General features: G+C 37.1%; 1 long non-coding RNA gene across 1 annotated transcript; it reads left to right on the top strand.

Annotated features, from left to right (window-relative positions):
- The first annotated feature begins 1,441 nt into the window (after window positions 1-1,441).
- On the top strand, window positions 1,442-11,940 carry LOC140680718 (uncharacterized). Its single transcript, XR_012052087.1, has 3 exons — window positions 1,442-2,090; window positions 5,888-5,991; window positions 9,112-11,940. It is a non-coding gene; the product is annotated as an uncharacterized lncRNA (long non-coding RNA).
- Window positions 11,941-23,798: the final 11,858 nt, after the last annotated feature.

Below are 23,798 nucleotides of genomic sequence, written 5' to 3'. Positions count from 1 at the left end.
AGTACCTAAGTAAATCACCATTCATCATCCTGATAATGATTGATTCAGAACATTTGATGAGGATGCTAAAAGCATGGACTCTAGCTGAAAACTGCTGGGGGAAAATGACAGTTGCCTAATGAGCAGTTGAGAGATCTGTGCAGGAATATCCATATAACAGGAGAAAACTGAAAAAAATTGAAGTCTTAAAATGCCATAAAAATTGTGCATTATTATTGAAGAGACACATTAGAGTGAGTCATTGAAATGCAATGTTTACACAAAAAAGAATTAATATATGAGGGAAATTTAAGATGTATTTATTTCTACATATTAAAAGAGTTTATTTTTGCTCTCATTCATGAAGAAGTGATAGCAAAAAGTAAAAGGCATGTAGTATTTCTGAATAAATGTAAAAGGAGAAAAACAGATGCTTCTGGAGTGTGCACAGACTGCCTAGTAGGAGGGAAATATTGAAAGATTTTAAGCAATTATCAAAAAAAAAAGCTGTGTAGCATGGCAATGAAGAAACTGAATTACATATATTTTTTGAAAAATAAATCAGATAGAAATATGTCATAAAAAATTTATTAAGACCAACCTTTTCTCTAGAAGATGAAAGAAGTTATTGAAGAACCATTCTTGATTTAATTCTGACAGTCAGAGAAGAGCGTCTTAGGTATTTGGTATGAAAGTATGAGATAGAGTCTCTATCAGCTGAGTAAAAAACAGCCTCATACCAGTCTTAGTGATTCATTGCTAGGCTATAAAGATACTTCAGGTATATCTTTATATTTCCTATATACCCATAAGGTGATTCCTGATCAGTTCAGTGTTTCCTTTAATGACTTATGTAAAGAAATACAAAACAGATGTATTGATTTTTAGGTTTTTAGAATAATTTTGGGATGCACCTTCCATGGTCTGCATCTCCTACCTGTTGAGTTTTACTATATCAGACCCGTTGTCTGTTTACAGGCTCTCAGAAGCTCCAGAATCCCTGACCAACTGTTCCCAATACAGAAGACAATTTCCAAATTAAAAGATATAATCTACAGATTTACATATAATTAATACATTTTTTATACTTTTTAATATCCTTTTGCATTTTTGTTATCTCCTTCAGGCAGGCAACATATACTCTTTAGTTGATTACTTTATGTTAAACTTGTGTGGAGACTTTGTTCCTAGCTGCACTGCAGTCCGTGTTCCACATCTTAAAATATGGGAGGTGTGTTGTGTAGATCTCGGGCTCCAGACATTGGTATGTTGTGTATGTGCCTCTCGCCAATGCTATCAATGTCTCAGATGCAGCAGCTGTCCTGCTGAAATAGTCAACCTTCATCACTTTCTGACCTGCATATCTTTGTCCTAGACAATGTGTTACTGTTTTTTTTTTCCATTTGGTGTGACACCAACACACATTTTTACACATCCTAAGAGGCCGCCCATTGCAGGATAGTCACCCAGTTGAGACAGAGCCATCATTTTGGCATGTAGAAGGCTGACACAAGTTCTCAGCACACATGCATAAGATTAAGGAATTAGAGACTTTAAAGTTATGCTTTGTTTGCAAATCATCATTTTCTGAAGTAGGTACTAAATATTCTCGAAATATGCAGTATCAGGAGAAGCATCATGTAAGTGTTGATATCTCCTAGCTGGCAGCTACCCACAAGGCATTTATTCCCAACTAATTCCAGCCATGTTTTTCATTCTTTACTGTTGCTTTAAACTTTCCATTTCACACACTGATTAGCTCAGTAATATTATCAGTTTCCTTTCTAATCTGTGAGGCACCAATGAATTCAAGCAGGGCCAGGAGGGAGGTCACAAGCAACCTACAAGGCAACATTAAAATTCAAAATGGTCTTGAGAAACTGGAGAAATAAGATGAAATCTAACAAGATGAAATTCAATAATGAGAAGTAAAAGGCACTGCACCCTGAAGAACTCATATGTGTAACTACAAAATGAGGGGAGCTCACAAGGCAGCAATGTGCCAAATGAGACCTGGGAATGATAGCACATTCTGCGGAGAAAGTCAACAGAGAGATGAAAATTCAAAACTGATGAATCTCATTCTGGGATTCATTAACACCATGTAAGAGGTAAGATATGGGGAATAATGATTAAAGTTCACCTACCACTGTTCCATTGTAAAAATTTAAGTTTTTCTGTAGTCTAAGATAGACATAGCTCAGAAAGTTTGAAGGAGGAATAATAAGAGAGAAAAGTTTATTTGACTCCTTTTGTCTACAGAAGGAAGGACAGAGACTGAGACAGGTTGGCTATCTTTAATATGTTAAATTGTATTATAAAAAAGGTGATGATTAATTGCTTTCTACATCCAGGGAATAAGGGAGAAACAAATTAGTTTAACTGGCAAAAGTGTAGTAAGAAACACATTCAGATTACCAGGGAGTAAAGCACTGGGACATTACCCAAGGAATCTGTAAAACTACCCCACTGGATATTTTTAAGAAAGTGTTTCCAGAAAAGCATCTGACAGAAATGGTTAAGGTATACCCATCTTATCTCATATCTAGGGGACAGATTAATACATGCACTCTTGAGATCCTGTCAAGATTTATGTTTCCATGGTTTTTATATATTTGAAGATAGAAGCAATGGTATTTGAAATTAACAAGAAAAGTCATAGGTGTAGTAAGGGTGACAAAAACACTGAAACTCGAAAAAGAAATCTGAACTCACTATTCCACTGAAGATGAATATATTAAAATATTCACAGCATGTATTTTAAAAATGCTTCAAGGATACTGAAAGGATATGGGTACCCTTGTTTTATGCCATAACTATAAACTTTGAGTAGAAACAAACACTGATTTTATTTTGGTTTTGTTTTAAATAGGCATTTCTAGGTCTTTGAGAGCACATATGTCTTCCTGGGTGTGTTTCAGCTCACTAATTTTAACCTGCAGCAGCTTCAATATTTATATCTGAGTTTATTACCACGGCTACTTTTGTAGTCCATAAAGGAAATATGCAAAATAATGCATGATTCATCTGATCAGTTTAGAAACCTGCTTTAGAATGAGATTAAGTGTATGTGCACACTGTATGTGTAAATGTCTGTTTTCCTCCAGAGGCTGTAAAGAAAAGTCTAGGCTTAATTTTACCTACCACCTCTATCTGTTACCAACCACCTCACCTACCATCATCCTTCAGAAACAGACAGAATGCTGACCATGGAACAGACTTTCATCACTGATCTGTCACAATTCCAAACTTATTCTGAATGAGAAAATTCTCCATCCTTTATTTTAGCTTTCAGGATGAGAAAAGGTGACCCAAAGGCTGGACTAATGACTGCAGTTTAAAGAACCCATAACTTCCTTGTTCATTACAGGTCTCTCTACTCGAGTTGCCATATACAGAAAATAACAATTGTGATGCTTCCCGGATGTGTCAAATACCTTAACTGATTATTATCTGGATAGTAGTTTGATGTTTTCTGATAAAAATTGCTTTTCACACTGGGAGACCAAGAAAATGCTGCTGCCTGAACAGGCAGATGAATTGATATTTGTGCCTGTCATGCAAACTAGTTTTATTCCACTTGTTGTTTCAGTTTTGTGATTTTCTTGCACCCATTACTGTTTCCAGACAGTAACAGTTTCATTGCCATTTACTTTCTACAGTTCAAGCTTTTAAGCAGAAATTTGCTTTAAATAAAAAGGTGCCATTTGTTGTTGATAAATTCCCATTCTCACATCCTGTTCACCTGGAGGACCAGATTATTCATCTGTATGTTGTTTGCACAAAGACAACATTTCTTTCCTTTTGTGCATTCTTATATTACCTGAAGAAGATGCAGAACTTAAATGAGGTTAAACCTTAAAAGTTTGCATTTCCAAATGGTGAAACAGATCAACAACCCCCCTCTGTAGGCAACTTTCTTAAATGTTCTGAACATACAGGTAGGAAAAAGTAGAATGTTATTGAGCCCAGTGCTTCTACTTATGAAAACATGTAGAAATTAACCTCTGCTCATAAAGAAAAGAGATGATGGTTCTCCCTCTCTCCCTCTTTCTCATCTAACTAAAGCTGTAGGAGTGTCAGACTTATGGAAAATAAGTTTGGATTAGAATAGGATAGGAAAAAATCAAGTTTTAATTCCAGTACAGAAATACTGAATTCTGTTCAGCCACTTAAAATTTTCTCTGGGTTATATTTAGAAATGCAGAAATGGGGCATGAGGCCAAAAGACCCATAGGGTGTAAAAACCTGAAATTGGTACATGCACCCTGAAATTGGTACATACAGACTGATGTGAGTTTACCAGAAAGACCAGACATAGGTATGTGCATATATTTCACATATAATTGTATATTGGAAATCTGTGTGGAAAGCAGCATTCTCAAAAGTTTAGTCTAGTCTCCATAAATGTCCCATTTCAAGGAGAAAAAGAAGCTGGCTTTTTTGGCAGGAGTTGTGTGAAGCTCCTGCTCATAGACCCTCTACTATTCTGCATGTTCAAAGAGGTGAAAATCAGTTTCTCAGGTTTGATGATGTAATTTTCAGCACTTGTCCATAAAAAAATAATCTTTATAACAACATTACTAGTGACATTTTAATACTCAGCCTTGGTACCAGTCATCTGTTAGAATATTGTATAAGGAGGATGAAATGACATTGAAAGCTGAACAGTGGGACAGGGATGAGCTGTAACAAAGTGAAATGCAAGGTTATGCACACAGGCTTACAGAAAAAGCTGATTCCAGCTATGTGCTTATAAGCTGGAAATAACAGACAGGGGGAAAGTAATCAGTGGATCAGCTGGAAACAGGTTGTCTATGGGCCACCAGCATGGTGCATCCTTAAATATGACAGATGTGATCTTGAGACAGTAGGGATGAGATAATTCCAGTCTTCCTAGAGAGCATTCATTGAAAATGTGCTCTATTATAAAGGAGAAAATAAAGTATTATTTAAAGTGAAAGTATTATATTAGCACAGGAGCTATTATGTATAATCTGACCTTAATTACATTTAAATAGGAAATTAGGAGAAATGTTATTACTACTTTTGATGAGTTTCTCAATATTAGTAAAAGGGTTGGCAGAGTCATTATCTTTATGATGGGGAAGATTATGGTTTGTCAGTGATGTGATATGATATGGTTGATAATCTTTTTTCTCTTATGCTGAAGGAGTTTTTCATATTGGAGGTGACATAGTAGAGGTGATGTCACAGATTCTTTTGGATTCCGCTTGCTGTCACAGAAGTCCTCAATGAAAATTTCTGACTATTACTGAGCAAAAAATGACACAAAATAATGTCTTCTACTAGGCATTCTTCTGAATTTTCTCTTTCCTCTAGTTTTAGAAGCCAAATCTTACCTAGTCTTCAAATATTAGCCTTATCCTCATGACTTCCTTCATGAAGCTGTTCAGTGAGAATCCACATTCCTTTGTCTACAGGCTACTGTTTGTTAAATGCATATGAAATTTATTAAGAAAGTAATTAGTAACGATTTTCAAGAATGGAATGTGATTTTGACATGAAGATATCCCATGTGCTAATTACCTAAGATCCAACAAATGTAACTGAGAACTTTTTGGGTGCTTTTTTTCTTTAATATCATAGTTGGAATAGCAGTAAGAGAGAGTAAGATTAGCAAAGCTTTCTCATTTATTATGTTTATTCTGCACCATCACGTAATTATATCTAAGGTAATCTTTTAGTTAATTACTAGTCAAGTGGTGAAGAAACACAAAAGCACTAACATATTGTCCTCATAAGAATGTTTCTTTTTGAGAGGGAAAGAAAACGGATATTTTATTCCCTCTTAACCTCATTTTTGAACAGTTATTGACATTTTACTGAATAGGAAGACACTTTAAAAAATTGTTCTTGATATTAACTTCAATATTTGTTTTTCCAGGATGAGAAAATATTTCATACATATTTCAAGAGAAACAATTTAAATGGCTAAAAATGTCACCTGGAATAAGTATTATAGAGACCTGTGTTTGTGAATCTGCTACTGTAAGTGCTTAAAAACTTATTTACATGTAAAACAATCCCTTCTTTTAGCAGCAGTATTGGCTTGTGCTGCAAGATGCATTGAAATGATTTCACATATAATAGCTGGTTTTCCACAGTTTGTAACATTAAGAAAGCCTGTTCTTCTTCCCAGTGTTAGTGAAATTGTGGTATTTCTAACTTCAGCTGAACTCATAAATAAATTTTATCTTCATATGTTTAGTCCCACTACATAGTACCTTTCTAATAAAACTGTTTTATTATGTTCAAAAGCCTACTGCAAGTGTTTTTCAACTGATTCAACTTATTAATCATAGATCAAATTCTGTAGTTTCTTCAAAGCCCTCTGTATTTGCTTATACACAAATTCAGCCATTCTCATAGATCATGAAAAAAAATCCAATTTTAAAAAAATATTTAGTTTGTTCATCTTCTATAAATGAATAATTTATCTTTCCAAGTATTGTCAAATATTGTTCATTACAGTGTGTTCACTTCAGTTGTTTAGGCATTAGTCCTGCCCCTGAACATGTGTATCAACAATCTCCACTTTTGAGATGCACCCTTAATAGCTGAGAAATTTCCATGATGGAAATTTATGTTTCAATTCTTTAATTTTCTAAAGTAATTATTTTATTAAAAATTAAAAAAAAACCCAAAAAAACCTAAAAAAACCCCCCAAACTTTCTAACATTTAGACAGACATTTTCCCCTGGCTTTTGTTTCATCAGTGTTTTTTAAACTTTATTCTCTTTTAGAAACAGGTCTATTTCAAAACCTCAGCATTATCTTTTAAATGAAATTTCTGTCTTCTCCCAAGCATAGACAGTTGCTCATGGATCATGCTCATGAGGTCAGAAATTGGTGGTTTGTTCCATTTCACAGGCAGGATATTGGTGCACCATGGAATTATCATATCAATACAAGCAGGTGGATGCTTATGAAGGATGCAGTCAGACATAATAGGAGTAGGATTTGGGAGATGGGTGAGTAGGTCAGTTAGCTTACTATTTTTAAAACTACTTGTAAGTAGATGTGAGATTTTCAGTTTATTGTTTACCTGTCATGTATCATCCAGCCCAAATATTCAATTTTATGATAGTGTGAATGAAGAAAATGCAGCTGCTGCATCCAGCTCTGGGGTCTCCAATATAAGAAGGAGATGGACCTGTTAGAGAGAGTGCAGACAGGGACAGGAAGATGATCAGAGGGCTGGAGCACCTCTCCTATGGAGACAGGCTGAGAGAGCTGGGGCTGTTCAGCCTGGAGAACAGAAGGCTTCAGGGAGACCTTAGAGCACCTTCCAGAACCTAAAGAGGATACAAGAGATCTGGAGAGGGTCATTTTACAAGGGCATGCGATGAGAGGACAAGAGTGAATGTCTTAAACTGAAATAGGTTAGGTTTATACTAGCCATAAAGAAGAAATTCTTTACTCTGAGAGTGTTGAGGCACTGGCACATGTTGCCCAAGGGAGTTGTGAATTCCCTGTTCCTGGCAGGGTTAAAGGCCAGGCTGGAGGGGGCTTGGAGCAACCTGATCTAGTGAAAGGCATTCCTGTGACAGGGGGGTTGCAGTGAGATGATCTTCAATATTCCTTGTAACCCAAACAATTCTGTGATTCTGTTACCCATCTATATTAGCTATATATTGCCTGGGCACCTAGAGCCTAGCAAAGAAGGCTGTATATCACCTTGGCATCAGGCTTTAGTAAACACCAAACCAGAGCTGCCTCAGAGAAGAGTGGACGAAATTATGTGTACCTGGCCTATTTCTGTAGGCATATTTAATTGATCAGTCACCCAGACTTCCAAAAAAGAACTCTGACCAGGGCATTTTTTAGCAGTTACTGAATGTTAAAAAAAAAAATTAAGTATATATGGCATTTAGAGGGCACTAATTTTATTCATATGCTATTTGTACATGCAGAGTTCTTAGGAATATTTCTTTTTCTTCTGCACTCTCCAATTAAGCAGACAGCAAGAAATGGGTGAATAACACCATTAATAGTAAAAAAAACCAAAAACCCCAAACCAAAAACAAACCCCAAAAACTATTCTCTGTTTAGAATAAAAACCAAAAGCATTTGCAAAACAAGAACCTCTCTTGTAAGCGACCGGGTTTTTTCTGAACACGAGACCTCACAGGTAGCACTGAAGCTGCTCCAGGCCTCCTGCAAACATTTCTATGGTTCTTTTATGTTACTTTTCTTCATCTTTTCTTGTGTGTGTGCATGTGATGACTGATTCCCAGTTCAACAACAACTCTGCTGCTCAGGAGATGCAAATATAAGCACAATGGATACAGTGACCCAGTGTGCAACAGAGAAAAACGCCTTCAATAATTAATGAGAGAATGGGATGTGGAACCACTAAAGCCAGTCTGAAGTTGATTACAGAGCTGTCAGTCATCTGCAGGGCAGCATGATGAAACAGAGGAACTCAGCAGTCAGGATATGTATGAAAGTCATTTCCTATCCCTTCTGCACATTTTTTTATGGACTGTAAAACTGACAATTGGATTATTGAAAGGAAAAACTGATAAAATATGTCTGTTTTGAATGGGAATGCATCTCAGTAATATAGCCCACACACGCTCTGTCCTATTTTTATCCAGAGTTCAGGAAATAAGTTATTCAAATGTATTTAAATAAGCTTTCTACCCTACCAATATAGTTTCAAACTGCCTCATCTGTTGTGTCATGAACATAAACCACCCTAGATTAAATTTATATGTAATTATTTTGTTCCTCATATATCCTTCTATCCAAAATATATCCCTGAAGTAGCTATCTTGTGATTTTGAAACTTACACTGTTCTTTACCTGAAGCAGAATTCAGATCAGTTTCTCAAGGCCATTTTTAATAACAAGCAAGGCTAGTATCAGACAAATTATTGTTTAGAATAAAAAAAGTACTCATAAGTTTTTTTTGTGATTGTTTCTTTTATTCCTTCTAGATGATCTGATTGAAGCCTCAGATTCCTTATGAATTCTTATTGAATTTATCTGGTTCAAAAGCAGATTGATGCCTTAAGTTTTAGCTTTCATATTTTTCAGATTCTGTGCTTCCTTGGTGTGTAACTCTAAACTTCATATTAAATGTTACTAAGTTTTTTTTCACAGGCTAGGTAGACACAACAATCCTTTTCCAGCCCGAGAACCAAGGCCAATTGTTACAAGCCTCAAGCCTCAAAAGCATAAACAGTGAATTGAAGAGAGCAAACAAGGAGGATGGGACTTCATAAGCTGAAGCTCTAATTGGACAATTAACCCCATATGTAAATGGACCAAAACTTATAAAAGTGTGGAAACCTGTGACAGGCTGTCCATCTGGTGATGATTTTGGATCCATCTTGGGTGTAGCCCTGTCCAGGCTCTTGTACTGCCCAAAGTGTATCCTTTAAGGCCTTTTAATAAATACCTACTTTATTCTTTTAACTCTGTCAAGTCTCTGTTCCAGATAGCCTCTCTAGGCATCAAGATGAATTTCCCTGTGTCTATATCCTAATGCATACTAGAATAGGTCTGTTTTGAATTGCCATCTATCATAGAAAGTCTTCTGAAGAACTGAGAGTATTTCTGAGGGTTTTGTCTGTTTCTGCTATTATACAGAATTGGTATCCAGCAGCCCTCGCTTGCCTTTGACAAACTTCAGTGGGCATGCCAAGGATTTTGCATTTCTCAGAGACCCAAGTCCATTAATGTGGGTTTTATCCCTCAGCCTAATAAGGCAGGATCTGGAGGGAAAGTCTTTGGAAATGGAGGTGGGAAAAGCAAGTAGGAAAGAGCCAAAGCAATGTGTTGGAGTCACTGACTGTGGCAGCTTGGGAAATCCGGGGCTAACTGATGTTGCTCTGTGGAAATAACCTACAGCTCATGGCCTCTGAGACGGATAATGTGTCAGCTGGAAACAACAGGGAGAGTGGAAATAAGAGACTAGGGACAGGAGGGAGACCATGGAGAAAGTCTGAAAAAAAACCTCAGGGGGAAAAATGATCTGGAGTGCATGTCTAAGCTTGATGGATATTTTATGAAGTAGAAGAAACAAAATGCTTGTTCAAATTGCTTGTACATACTACTAAATAACTTGAGCTGAGTATGCAGATCTGTGAAATAACCTCTAAAAGCCAGATCAGAAAATGCTGGCAATTGTTCAAATGTGTGGAGGTACAGTAGGAAAAAGCACTACTAAAAAATGGATATTCCAAAAGCTATGAAATTTGGAAACAGTAGTCCTCTTGATGCCCCAAACAACTACTAATTTTCTGATGCTGTTGCTTTCACAACAGAAACACACATCAGTATACTGAATGCTACTGGGGAGCCAACAGGTGTTAAGAACCAGAGTTATGATCCTATTTATTCCTATCCTATAGTCCATACATTTTAGCCTAGGTAAGCACGTTCCTCTTTTTTTGAAGAGCATTAGGAATGCAGGCAATGTCTGATTAGGGTCTTTTATGCAGAGAAATTGCTGGAAAGTGAAATAGATAAAGCATAGACCAAACCCCAGTCCAATTATTTCCCTGTTCCAACCCATTCTGTAGTATCTTTTACAAATATACTTCAGAAAAGAAATTATCTCAGAAGTTTTAGTAGGGGAATTATCTAAGACTTTTCCCTCTGCACTAAAAATCCCAAATCCTCCACAAGATAGTCCTTCCCAGAGCACCTTACAAAACCTGGCAAGATAACTACCTTTTATTTCTAATTGCTTATGTAGACATTTTATATTGCTAAAAGTCAATGGAAAAACACTTCAAAAATATATGAAAAAGTACCTCTTATTGCAACATTGCCACCTTTATTAAAAAAAATATGAGTTTTTGAGCAAGTTTTGAAGCAGTGATAGTTTTTATGCTCTGTGGACTGGAAGAATGTTCGAATCTTGAAAATATGACCAAAAAAAATCTTGACTGACTCCTTTAAAAATGAATAATATTGGAAAACCAGACCCAAAGTGGAAATACTTTTGGAACACAACTCTGTTTTATGAAATTTATGTGTCTATAACTTGAAAAATACTGGCTTTGCTTGAATCTAGTCAGTAATTTCTTAGTAATGCAGCTTGGTAAGGCTCCTATCCAGGTTTTAAGGTGTCATATCAACTTCTGCAACTGTGGCTATATTTCTGTGAACTTCAGTAAAAACTTCTGATATTTTATTTTTATAGAAGCTTAAGGAAGGAGTGTATATTATGGTTCTTTTGTAAACATTTCAGGCAGCATTTCTGCTTCAGGGAGTGACTGGGAGGTGGTAGGAGGGAAAGGATCTTTGTCACGATTCCATGTAAGAAACAGGAATTGTGCCCAGGTGGAGGTGATATTACTGCTGTAGGATATGTTGTATAAATGCCTTGTGATGTGACCTGCATATTCCCACAAGCCTCTGGTGAGAATTAACTTGGATGTTTACAGCATGACCCGTTTTTCCCTGGCTTTTTAGTGTATCAAGGAGCTTGTCAACATCACCAGCTGACTCTGCCATAACCAGCTGTCTCTTCTCCTCGAGCTCTTATAAAATGCAGTGGTGCTAACACAGGGTGAGGCAGAGTAAGCACAATGTAGAAGTGGAGAAATGCAGAACATGTTAAAAACCAATAATTTTGGAACACATAAAAATAGAATGTTCAAAGAGTCATGTCATGTCCTGAGTTCTTTTCAAATATCTCTCTAGGAAATTTCTCATACATTCATGCAGTATTACTATAATCATTATAAAATGTAATAAACTTTCATTTTAATATTTCAGAATTGTATAAAAGTTCTGTTCATGTATTATGTACAAGATCATGATATAATTCTTTTTTTTTTTCTTTTCCTTTCTTATACTTAATTGGACTAACACCCATGAAAGAAGTTCAGAATGAAAAAACAGATAGGTAAAATGTTTAACTGTGTGGTGATTTAGGACATATATTTAAAAATGAAATAAAATTTATTTAAAAGCTCAGGCTGCTTCCTTAAAATTTCTAGTTTAATGGATGTGTCAGGCTCTGAGGGATCTGTTTGCAACACCCAAAGAACTAGTGTAAGTGTTTTGTAAAGTGTCAGGGGAGTCCTGGTGCTTTCCCAGCTCAAAGCACACTCCCAAAGTGTTAGAGGCTTTTGCAATTTCTCAAGAAGCTATGTTTGCTCAGAGTTTATGAGCTGGACTATTTCTTTTCCCTTTACAAGTGAGGTACAAAAGGAATCACAGAATAGCGTGGGTTGGAAGGGACCTGTAAAATCTTTTATTTCAACGCACCACCATGGGCAGGGACTCCACACACTTGATCAACTTGCTCAAAGCCTCATCCAAACTGGCCTTGTACATTTCCAGGGATGGACATCCACACATGGGCAACCTCTTCCTGTGCTTCACCATCTTCATAGGAAAGAATTTCTTCCTAACACCTATTCTAAACCTACCCTCTTGCAGTCTAAACCCCTTCTGAGCAGCATCTTTACCTCCCTCCTCTGGACTCAGTCCAGAAGTCCACATCCTTCTTATGGTGAGGGTTGGACGCAGCACTCCAGGGACACCACAACAGAGTACAGGGGGACAATCCCCTTCCTCAACCTGCTGGCCACCCTTCTTGTGTGCAGCCCAGGACAGAGCTGGCTTTCTGGCAGACATTGCCAGGCCATGCTGAGCTTCTCATCAACAAACATCCCCAAATCTCGCTCTCAATCCCTTCTCCCAGCCTGTATTTGTGCTTGGGATTGCCCTGACTCACGTTCTTCCTGCTCTCCTTTCCAGTGATAATTCTCTGCAAGGACAGCCAAACACCTTGGGAAAATCAAACATTCAGGTATCAGAAATCCATGCGTGTTTTGTAGTGTTTGAGGGATGAAGGTCAATCATGAAGCTTAACTATGAAGGTCGAAGTGTGGTGAACACTTCAAAGTAAACTGCAGGGAGTTCCTGGCTGGATTTTGTTCTTTTCGGTCTCTGCAGAAAAACATCATGTTGCCAAAGGCTTACAATGAAAAGATGGGCACTTTTATATTGCTGTAGTTGAAACAGCCCTGGCTGTATCATGATGGATCACATATACTCTTTGGAGTCAGTTCTTCAGATGCAACAGCTTAATCAAATTTTAAGCATTATTGATTCAGTTTACAAAGCCTCCCTTGTTCTAGCACCATTGAATCTTGAGCTGCTGCGCTCTTCAGCAGCAAAGCAAAGAACATAAAAAGAAGAAAATAAAGGGTTATTAAAAATGAAAGCATTTGGCTGGAAGATACAGTGTGCAGAGCTTAATTACTGCAAGATCTGTAATACTCTTTCTTCTAGAGAATAGAAAACTAAAACAACTCGGAAGAAATTTTAAGGGCCACATTCTCACATTGTGTAAATGAGGGTAGCAATGTCCATGTCCTCAGTAGTGCTAACTCACCATGGAAGGCAGGAACTGCCCTGATCTCTATAAAAGTCTTTAGTCAATAGAAGGCGAACCAGCTCTCAGCTGGCTGTATGTATGATGAGATTGACAGAGCAAGCCTTTATTTTTTTTTTTTTTTTTTTTTCCTTCATGGCTCAATGCTGTTTGACCATCATAAGGCTTTATCTAGTCTGTGTATCAGCTTTAGTGTTGGTTTAAGACAAACAGGGAACCTTAGAAGAATAACAAGATTAAGCTGAATGAGCTGGTCTCATTTTATAAAAGACAAGACTGACAAACGCAGTTATCAGTCTTGCAGTACACACAATTTGTACTAAAAAACTGAGTGGTTCATTATTTTCCACAGTCCTTGGTAGAATAAGAAGTTTTATGAAAAGTGCTCCAATTTAAGATGAATGTTATGTGATAACACTCCTCATATGTATGAAATACTGGAACAGGCTTGAGGAGCTGCTTCACTTCTGGTTGTCAAGGACATTTAAGATGCAAGATGCTACGTACATTTTGGTGCTGCTTCAGTGCAGGTTGTAAGAGGATCTCTTAAAACCCAGCTTTTCTATCATTCTAGACTTATTGTTAGCTAATCAGGACAGGCTTTGTCTTCCAGTATGTTTGTGTGCCTGTAGATAGAAGATGCATTGTCTGGATAGTTTAAGCTTGTAAAAGGACTTTTTTTCCCCGTTCTTTTTTTTTTTTTTTTAATGTTAAGAAACTTCTTGTTCTTGATGTTTGCCTTGCTAATGGCTGTAAAAATTGCCTGAAGCTTTGGCATGAAGCTTGGTTTTATTTATATATATATATACACATACACAAATGATTTACACAACTAAATAACAGCAGAAAAATCCCTATAGCAATGGGAGCATTATTGTATCAAAACATTGGCTATTTTTTACATTATGTTATCACTACATCAGTTGTTCCTTTATTACCCAAACAAAGGCTGAAGCACTCATTTGGATTCTGTATTAAAATACTCTATATTTGTGACTGTGGTCTTTTCTCTCCTCCTTTCCCCACAGGCACTCTCTTCTGCCAGATACATGATCTGAGCAAAACAACACTGAAAGAAAATAAAAATCTTTCAGCACTGCTTTCTATTGGCACTTTATAAAAAACAAGAATGCTTCTTAGAAAATTATTATTGATATTAATAGCAATATTTTAAACTGAAATATTTTGAGGGAGAAAGAAATATTTTTCAATGCAATTTTCCTTTTAGCAGCATAAAAACTTTTTGAAAAACATGTTGATGGAGAAAAGTCTGTGCAACCAGTCTGTGTAACAGCACATAATGATGCGTTCATTAAAAAATATAGAACCCTATTGATGTATAGATACTCTCAGTGCCAATGGGGAGGTGTGCACAGCAAAAATAGCTATATATTTATGCAGGGAAGGACATGGCCTCCATGAGGAAAGGAAATTCACACTATGTCTGTGCTGCCAGGGAGCTGCAGGCTTGAGCTCGTACTTCCATCCAAACCCTCAATTGCCTGTATCACTGGCAAGCAGTAGCTTTGCTCAAAGGGGAGACAGGCTCACACCTGCTGCACAGGTAGCACAGGTCAGGTTGCTATTACAGAGTGGAAAATAGCCTTACACATAGAGATGGGTTTTGGACACAGTCTGACTGGAGGTGACCCACAGCTTCTGCCTTCAGGCCTAAATGGAAAGTGAAAAGGTTATTATGGGTAAAATGGAAATGTATATCCAGCCTGCATTTGGGATTCCTCCGCATTAACCTATACCCTCTGCAAATTTAACACCCCTTCTTCACATGTGGGTAATCACAGTGGCTGTAATTTCCCACAAATTTTCTCTATTAGATCTCCCTAAGTGCATGGCTGGCAGCCCACCCTATGCCTCACTTAGCCTTGGTGCTTTCTGAGCACTGTTTTTTCCTATAGATTCACGAGCAGTAAATAACTACATTTGCTTCACTCAGGTTGTGTACGTGTGCATTCAAACCTGCTCCACACTCCAAGCCACGGGCTGCCAGGTTTAGTGACAGTCTCTATACCATGAAACAGATCTCTCACCCATTTTGAAAATATATTTCAGTCTTGCAGCTTCCCCACCTTTACCCTTTCTTTGGAAGGAAACCCACTCCTCAAATTCAGTGAACAGTGTGAGTGGCGATCTTGGGAATGAGAGCATCGGAGAGATGAGAAGCAGCTTTGCTCTTCACAAAGGCGCTGCGCTGGTAGAGCCACGAGTGACAGCTACTTCCTGTCAGCTCTGCCAGTGTCCCTTTCATCCACGTCCTTTCAGCACTTGTGCCCGGCTCTAACGAGCAGCTGGGGCTGTGCAGGCTGGTGCCAGGCTGGCCTGGTTTTGTGAGGGCGGAATGTCCTCCTGGAGATGAATGGGACCCCTGGCCTGCTCAGTTTTTGCAGAAGAAAGTGCTACAATCACATTCCCTTCATCCTCCCCTTCCCCTCTATTTGAAGTTTTAATTAGAGCTTAGAAGCCAGGCCTTTTTAAATCAAGCCAATTGCTCGCTTCTCTTCCTAAGGAAGGAAACTCCTTTGCTTTTTACTTGTTCCAAGGCCGCCTCTTCCCAGCTCCTGCCACCGGACGCTCGCTGGTTGCGGTCCCGTTCGGTGACCATCACAGAGCCTCATGCTGCCAGCACAAAAATCCATGGTGCTGCTGGTCTGTGGGAAGGACAGAAAGAGCTTCCTCCTGACCATGGTTTCCTCTTTCACCTTGCTGGGCACAGAGAAACACCTCCCCTCAGAGAATGTCAGCATGTAGATGGGAGGCAGAGACAATTTGGGCATCCTTTAGTTTGCTAAGCTGAATTCTCAGAGACAGATATTTTCACATTTAATGATTACACATCTACTGTTCCAAACTCTGAGCCGTGCCACCCCAGTGTAGGTGCGGCACTGCCACTGCTGTTTTGCAGAAGCACCTCACAAATCTTGAGAAAAGTAGCAAAATGGATGATTTATCTCCTTTCACCCATACTCTTGAGGGCAAGGAGGATTGCTCTTGCCTGACAAAACACCCACCCTGTGCCCAGAGGGGTGATACCCAGCTCAAACAAATCGGGGGCGTTGAAGGACTGTGTAATCTTTACTTCTCAAGCTGTGCTTTTCTTTTAGTCTAAGCCAAAAAGCTGACTGGAAGGATTGCCTCTTCCTTCTGGACCTGTGCAATCAGAGAAATCTGGCCTGAGCCTGAATCAAGTAAATTGGTTTTTATTGTTTAGATGCCTCTCTCAGATACATTTCAACCCTTGAAATACATCTGTCTCATCTTATCTGCATCAAGAATTAGACTGAGACTTTCCTGCTCCATTTGATTGTACAATAGATTGAGAATTCTCCTCAGAGGGAATAGTGGTTGGGCTGCATTTTACACTCAGACACTCAGACACCAACAGAATAGCATTAATAATCAGTAAAGCAAAAAAATAAGAATGTATTTAAATTGACTTAATGCATGCTCAACACAATTTTTGTTTGAAAGATGAGAGCTATACAGATTATTCAGAAGATAAATTCAGTTCAAAACAAAATATTGAATAGAACACTCTTGATTTTAATTAAGTTTTGTGTCAAAATTTTTTTAAGTGTTAATGTTTCTTTCATTTCCTAAAATAGATCTTAAATATCACTTTTTTAATGAGATAAAATGCATTTATAATTTTAGCTTTCATTTACTATTATGTTCAATATAATTTTATAATATTGCTTTTTATATAGTATTTATAATATTTATATTATATTAAAGGTCTACTTCATAGTACATATTTACTGAAATGAAAGTTTTTTCCTTTATATAATTGAGATTCTTCAGTTTGGTAGAATAAAATAATTGGTTATTATTAAAAGAAATATTTATGCATTTTTGGAAGGAAAACATTCAACTTTGATCTCTTCAAAAGAAATAATAGTATGTTTTCTTCTCTGGTTTATAATGATCTTCTATTTGTGTGCCTGTTGATCCAGGAAGGTAAATTTGTAATATTGCAGCTCTGTTCTTCATGAGGCTTTGAAAGTCTTTATCTGGCTCATGATGCCCTGGAGACTTCTGTAGAGCGTTGCTGAAGCACAGCACCTGTGATGCTGTGTGGGGGCAGGCAGCCACTCCACCTGGACAGATGTCACACGTGGAGCTCTCTGTGGCATTGCCAGGCAGCTGAAACTGCTCTACATTCACTCAATTACAGTCTTAACCATAATAATTAATAATAGCAGTTAAGATAATGCTACATATGAACAGCTGTACAGCTGCTTATATCAGACTAATACACAATTAAGGTCTTGCAGGGCACACACCCTGCACAGCCTTTAAGCAGATTTTATGCATCATTCTTTTTGTGCTAAGCTTCATTTTATCTGTATTGTCTCTTCCATTGCCTTTTCTCTGAGCTCCAAACTTTAAAAACTAAAGTAAACTATGTCCTCATTTGAATAAAACTTCATAAAGAGTACTTGCAAGATATTGAAAATTCCAGTTAATTAAAAAGTGATTACATTTAATCATAGACAGACTTTCAGCATACTGGGAACTATTTCATTTCACCAAGCTAAACATCTGTGACTAAAAGGATTACTGACAGAGAAAAACATTCTTCTTAAATTAAAGGTGCACTAGCATGAAAATCTCTTTTGACCGTGTGTTTTTTAAGACAATGCATGGTTGATTGCATAGTTAGGGGCAGTACAGGATATTGATACCAGACAACACCAATTAGAATATTAATAGCTTTGAAAGGTGAACTATGGGCATTATCTGTTTGTTACAGCAATAATGATGGTTTTCATGCACAGTTATTCATTCATAAGCATCCATCAATCCCTGCTATTTTCATTAAAAATGTATATCCCAATGGAGCAGATATGACCTCTACTATAAATTGGTTTACTCTTCAGTGAGCCATGACCCTCAGTGTTCACTAAAACAGATTAGGGGGTGTTTCTGTACTTTTGGGTTTTTGTACCCACAGCTGCTATTCCTGCCTCACATCCCTCCTGATCCTTTAGCATCTCATTCCCCTGTCTCCCATAAACCATCACAGACTGGTAGAGCTGAACCTCCACAGCTTCACTGCAACTGCCTTGAATCTGTAGAATTGCCTTTGGTTGCACTGCAATCTTCCACCAAGGTTTCCTAACTTCACCACAGGCTGTGCCTTCATTTTAATGTTGGCTTAATTCATTAAAGAGGCACCAATTGGGATCCTCTTTGCTACACAATCACACAATGCTTCCTAGAGGAATTTTGTTCATGGTCACTTACTGATACTGCTACTTTATCACTTGGGGTATGATAAAACTAAAAAAGAATTTTTAGTCTTTTTTAGTCTAAATCTGAGTCTATAATGAAAAAAAAACCCTAAAAGCTCTGCATTAGAAGTCACATAACTTTCTTTTCTCTTTAAAATGTTCAAGTTAAAAAAGGAAAATTGTAATTTCAAGATGTAATTTCAAAAGTGTGTTTCTGTTCTGATTTCAATGACATTGAATATTATATAAAAAAGGTGATATGTGTAATATAGCTAATATATTAAAGGAGGATTATTTTGCACTTTCAGAACTGTAATTTCACAGTTAATATAACCTTAGTAATAATTCCTTGGTTTCAGTGACATTATATTTTCAAATGGAAAATATTTCTTCCTGCAAATTCGACTCATATTTCCTTTATAGCACTATCCTTTAGTGAATTTTAAATATATAAAACTGCTTAGCATAAAAAATAAAACTCATATTATAAACAGAAGAGCCATTGAATGGTTCTGCTAAAAAACAAAAGTGCAAAATTGGAAAGTGAAGTTATGAAAATATATATAGTAAGCAAATTTCTATAAAATATAAGCAGCTGACTTTAAAAGGTATTTTTTATTAACTGAGCTAAAGTAATTGGCTATGTCCATATTTTTAGATTATTCCAATGAAGTTAACTGAATTTGTTTAGCATGCATGCTTTAAGTAATGTTTCGGAATTAATGAGGTTAACACTGGCAACTGTTGAATTAAATGTTTCAAAGACAGAAAGCTGAGAATGTGATTTTTATAATGCTTCTATATATTGTCACTGGAGACAGATAAGTGCTTAGTCTATATGCATCAGCATTGGATCATCAAGGCAGTGCTTATGAATCACCCTCTCAGACATGAAAAAGACTGCATTTCATATGATGTGGCTTGATTCTATATGATATGCATAATATAACTTCTGCATTTTTACCTGTATTTGTATTGTATGTTGTAGCTGTCATGGTGCATCGCTTTCCATCACCAAAGACTAAATAAACATTTACACCAAAGAAAAAACCTCTGTGTGCACACAGAATCCAGAAGAATGAGTCTTTGGCTCCAGTGCCTTCACAAGCAGGAACATTCTAAATAATAATACAAAGTCACAGTTTCCACTTTAAAGCAATAAAGAGAGAAAATAGTGATGATCACTTGCTATACAGTGGAAAGCACAGTTTAGCTTACACTGTCTGTTATTCATATTGCCTAGAATTCCCTCTTTACCTTGACCAATCAATGCTAAATCTATTTCTTGATAAAGACAATACAGAATTTTACAGGTAACAAACATGTGAATAAAATGAGAGTACCTCACAGGGCTCCAAAATGGTGTTTCATCTCTATCTGCTGATCACTACCTATACCATGAACCTCCTAATCTTAGCTACTACATCAAAAGTTAAAGGTATCTATAAAAACCATAGATATCTATAGAAGTCAAGGTGAAGAGGAAATATTCTGTGATAGTGCAGTCCTGAGATGTGTGGAGACAATGACAACCATTAAAAATGCTTCATCCAGCTGAACATCAGAAAGCATGGGTCACTTTGTTAAAGAGATGAAAGAGGTGATCAAAGTAGCGATCAAGGATGAGAGAGAATTTTTTATTTTAGGAAGACTCTTTGAAAAGATGTAGACCAAGAAGGAAGTGGATCTCAAACATCTTGACATACAGCAGGTGAAAACACCTTTGCCATTCTTGACAAGACAAAGTTGGAACAACGTCATTGCTTTCCATAGCAATGGCAACAACTCTCTCTCTATGAGAGAGAGAGAAAAAACAGCTCTGCTCATCTGCAGGTTTGTTATGTGGAGACCCAGAGCTTACCTGACCCAGGCTGTGTTTGTCATTTGGCAAGCAGATGCTGCCAACTTGATGTGAAGAAATGGCCATTAAGTGCCTGAGAACTGCTGTCGGGTATGTCTTACCATTTTTAAAGCCGCTTCAAAAAGAAGGAAGGCTACAAAATGTATCAGGTATTCAAGAGCATTGAAGCATTTAAAGGTTGTCAAGCACTGCAGCACCCGCTGGCTCAGCCTCCAGAAGTGCACATCAAGGACACTGCAGCAACAAACAACCCCTTTGAAAACCTTTCAGGAGTCAGGACAAGGTGTAGAAGTGTGTGGGGGTCAAAAGTGTAGCAGAACACCTTAGTTCAATAGAGATTCAGCAGTGCTATTATTATCACAATCATATCTTCACACCACTTAGCAGACTTAGCAGAGCCTGTGGACTGAGGCTGCCAGAGACCCTGCTTGACACAGGAGTTCATCCCATTACCTTGAAAATCCCAGATTAAGTAAATTCAGGTTTGTCACATGGTTCAGTCAGGACACATGACCCTTACTCTTGAAGGTCAGAGTAAAGAGGGTACATGGAAAAACAAGATTTAAAGAACAGTATGATGGAAGTTGACTGTAGCTGTCACCTTAGTGGAGGCTTGGAAGCTGTTGGAAGATGGACTCCTCACAGTCAAGATTCCACAGGAGAACCATGAGTGCAATTTCAAAGAGATGCAATTGTGTTAGCAAATTATGTGCTGTTAAAACCAAAATGTTTCAATAAAGATCCCAGCAGAAAGGAGAAATATGCTTGCCAACTTGGTCTGTGTCAGGCACTTAGGCTGTGAGAGATCTCATTCCCTCTGTGCTTCCTGCTGTGCCTCACTGGGGGTTCACCTTCCGCTGCTGCCTGCTGAGGCCACACACCAAACCCCACCAGAAAATGGGCTTTTTCCAAAGAGTTGCTTTGAAAGCTGGAAATATACTACGTGAAAGTTGGAAGGGCTTTGTTCATCCTGAATCATGTACCAAAAGGAGAAAATCAGGAGATGTTTTGTCACTGGAAGTATTAATTCTTTGTAAAACAAGTTTTCTACTCCTCAGGAGAGTAATGCTGGGCCACCTGTAAATGAAATCAGAATATGCCAGTGTACTGCCACTGAAAAATTTTCACAGGAACTTGTGTTAGGGACCATCAGTACATATTGATATAGACATCTTTAAAGAGGATGCTTTCTTATGGATCCACTGGAATATCTGTGTGGATGCAATGCTGTTAGCAAGAGCTGCCTTGACTGGTTTGGCACATTCCCTTTTCATCTTGAGTAACCAGGATTTTTTGGTGCAGATGTAATGTGTGAGGGGAAAATTCGATTTTTCTGATTCCAAGAGTAGGTCAATGACTATTCCTGTTTACTAGGATTGCCCTCATGCAAATTGTTTTTGTAATTACTTGTTAACTTGTTTTGTTAACTTAGCCAACTTTGGAGGTTGAACAAGCACTCTGATTAATTTTCCTGCACTGCAAATCCCTGAGCTAATCCTCCAGGTGAGACCTGAGATACATTGCTGTGTGCATTTGGGAAAGGTGGCTTTGTCCATGATTGATCTGTATCTTGAACAGGAGAATCTGTTTCACAAACATAGTAAATTCGTAAACACAGTACATAAATCAATATGAAAGCATTAATTTTCCAGCTTGTTTCCTAAAAATTAGAAACTCATCTTTCAAAATTAGTATGTATATATGCATAGTAAGTTTATTTAAAATAAGATGTAATTTGCATGAGCTTTCCATAATTTTTGCAAAACAATGTTAATTACCCTTTTTAATGATCCAGAGCATCCCAAACGTTCTTTTTCATGGTTTTCCATCTTTGTAAATCCAGCCCTAATTTCCATTAACATAACTGTATTGCAAAAACCTGACTTCAGAACAAACTCATGGTACAAATGTTGTCTTGAAAACGAGGAGGGATGTATAACTAGCATGTCATTTTGTCTTGAGGAGTCTTTTTTTCTCTAAGAACCAAGAATTCTTTCCAAAATGAGGCGCCTTCATCAGAGAATTGAAAATCTTGTGTGTTATTGTATATATAATTTATATATAAATATATATATATATATATATGTTATAGTATATATACATATGCTATGACTCCATAAAGTTATTGAACAAAGCTACATAAAAGGTGTAAAAGAAAACAGGGCATCACTCAAATTCATAAATTCCTACAGAGGCTGATTTGAAACCTCCTATTGAGAAGTGACTAGCCAGACAAGAGTTGGTGCAGAATTCATCTCAGGGTATTTTTGATTTATAAATCTGATTTTTTATTTATAACTATAAATGTGAATATAAATTTCCAAGGGCAAAACTAATATTAGTTCATGTAATTCCATCAGATCTAGACAGGCTCATTTTCTTTACGTGATCTTTTACATCTTTTCCTTGTATTATATGTACCTATCCTCACATTATCCAAGTAATTTCCAGCAGAATATGAAATATTTTGTCACACATAACCTCATTCTGGTTACTTTATTTTTTCTTATCAGAAGAAATCCTCACATAAATTTCATTTATACTGTCTTCGTTACCTTCTTTTTTAATCCTGGCTGTGCTGAGTTTAATCTCTGCAGAAATGATGAGCTTGTGTGTATGCCTGTGAGTGTGTTTAAGAATCTTTACTTTTGTTAAATAAGAGTAACATTTAATCAGTTGATATTTATGACTGCGACATAGGAAAGTCAGGAATATATTGTGTACTTTTAAAAAAGTAAAATTAACCAGAAGATTTGAACCTATTTTGCTTGGTGATCTCCTGTCTGTTATCTGCATGCTCATACTGCTCTGCTGAGTCTTATGAGTCCACTGAAAACTTGCCACGGGGATGCTGATACAAAGATTTTAAATTGGAATTAAACTGAAATGAAATTACAGCACTTTTCCCTGTTCCTTTCTTAAGCAGCTTTTTTCTTCCACTGGTTTTGTGACAACTGAATATTAATTTAAGATTCAGAATGATTAAATTTAAATTGCAGCAGATTTTTTTTCATGGATCACCAACACCAACTATATTGTAAAATATGCACTGACATTCTGCAAGAGATAAAGATTGTTTACTGTACATTGCTGAATCCCAAATAATCCTCTCGAGCTTTTGCTATGATAATCCTTCCCACTATGAGTAGTGGTAATAACTCTTCCTTTAACATACAGGGATAATTCTTCTTCTTTACCCCATAAACCTCTTTTACCCTCATAAAATTTCCAATAAACTCAAACGTGCAAAGCAGAAACAAATCATCATCAGTTTTAACAGAAAGATAGCACAAAGCATTTCCAAAGACTGCAATTAATC

Source organism: Taeniopygia guttata, chromosome 1A (assembly GCF_048771995.1).
Source record: "Taeniopygia guttata chromosome 1A, bTaeGut7.mat, whole genome shotgun sequence".
In the NCBI taxonomy this organism is placed as follows: Eukaryota; Metazoa; Chordata; class Aves; order Passeriformes; family Estrildidae; genus Taeniopygia; species Taeniopygia guttata.
Note: the sequence above shows the minus strand (reverse complement) of the source record. Positions and strands in the feature narration are given on the sequence as shown.